Below are 2,068 nucleotides of genomic sequence, written 5' to 3'. Positions count from 1 at the left end.
ATCATCTAGGATCCAACTGATATGGTCACGAGCCCAGGAGAGGTGCTGCAGATGATGTCCTACTGTTAGCAAAGGCACTCGAGTCAGTTGTCTGCTCCCATAGCACATTAACGCCAAATTTCACCGCATTGTCCTTAAAGATATGTTCATCATGTGTCCCACATTGATTTCAGCGGTTATTTCATGCAGTGTTGGTTGTCTGTTAGCACTGACGAATCTACACAAACACTGCTGCCCTTGATTGTTGAATGAAAGCCGTTGGCCATTGCATCATCTGTGGTGAAAGGTAATGGCTGAAATTTAGTGTTCTTGGCACACTCTTGACATTGTGGATCTCAGAATACTGACTCCCTTAACGATTTCCGAAATGCAGTGACCCATGCATTTATCCCATATCGTTCAATTACTGACTTGAAATGCCTATTGTACTACTTAACTCTATGGCTTTCTGAATGTTCTTGGGAAACCAATGCATTCCAGTCAGAAATTGTTCAAAAACCTCTGGAACACAGTTCCCCATCTTTACCCTCGCAGGTAGACCCCAACTGACTTTGGAATATGTATCTATGACCATTGGACATTCTTGAAACCATTATTAGAGCATGGGTAGTCTCATATATCTACAAGATCAGTCTGCTATAAATGATCCAATCCATGTACTATCACATGTCCGCACGGAAATTTTCTGCGTGTAGTTCTGTGAAACTCATGAACATCCCTCAATGATGCATCTTTCTTGCAGCTCAGATGTGATCAATATTATTTTGTTCATGTGACCTGTATTTTCTTAAGCAACTAAGATGTAAGTATAGGTAATCGATCTATGATTTTATTTGGGTCATCATAATATGTATACTCCAGAAGTGGATTGTTTAGTCTTTTTTGCTGAACTTCAACCCCTTTACATGTGATATGTGCAGCTTCTAAGACCGGTTTAATTATATTCTGATATTTGTCACCCTTTGAGGCTATCATTCGTTCTTTCGAGATCCTATGTGTGTTAGTCGTGCATAATATTTGATCATACACTTTAATCCCTTTTGGGGGTGTACTTTTTGACATTCGAAGTTTTTAAGTATATTGACTCTAATAAACTGAGCATTCTTTCGAATTCCTTATCCTCAACTCATATTATATTCTCAGTTAAACACATTGGGTACTTACCTAACATATATAATTTTATTCTGCCAACCCCATATGTTGTGTCTAACTTGGCATTACCGTTAACGGTTAATGAGGTCAGTAATAGCATATACTCCTTCATCTTCTCCTTCTTCTTCTTCATCTTTTCTGCCCCCATTCATATACTCTCAGACTGTCAGTTACTGTTTAAATATTTCCAAGAGGTGCTGATCTTTGCATCTGCCCTACCTGTAACAGTCGCAACTTTCGTCGAATAGCCATCTGAGCCTCAATAACTTTACACTTTTTCAATAACATGCTTCTGTATATTAAGCCGATTTTTGCGATAGCGTACAACTTATAAATACTTTGATACTACTGGCAATGGTGCTAGTCAAGTGGCTCAGCTATCATCTTAATACATCCCGCCACATCTGTTAGTTGTATATTGACCTCTTCAGTTTTCTCATTGACATATACTGGTCATTGCTGCATTCCAGCATTCAGATCAACGACATATATAGCCCCCACCTCGATAAAATTTTCCAGTTCCATTAATTTAGCTCTGATTGCATTGATTTATCTCTCAACGTATAGACACATGTCATTTGCACCCTTTTAACTAGTGTGTGACGTAGTGCAAATTCCTCCATAGTCGACAGTACACTAACACAATTCCATTTGATACACTACCTTTTACGCAGAATCGCATCAAAGTTCCATCTATATTGGCCCTCATTCAATTTCCTAGTTTTATCTATAACCAGAAAGCTATACTGCGACTTATTCCAGCAGTCCTCGCATATGGAAACGAATTCATTGAATGACATGTCGGTCCCTAAACCTGCTTGGTAAATACACTTTAAATTCTGATTGTCCTGTTTGAAAGAGATAATAAGGTTATCATAACCCTGAACCAACTGCTTGGGGTCCTTGAGTATGTCTG

This window comes from Schistocerca americana, chromosome X (assembly GCF_021461395.2).
Source record: "Schistocerca americana isolate TAMUIC-IGC-003095 chromosome X, iqSchAmer2.1, whole genome shotgun sequence".
Taxonomy (NCBI): Eukaryota; Metazoa; Arthropoda; class Insecta; order Orthoptera; family Acrididae; genus Schistocerca; species Schistocerca americana.
Note: the sequence above shows the minus strand (reverse complement) of the source record.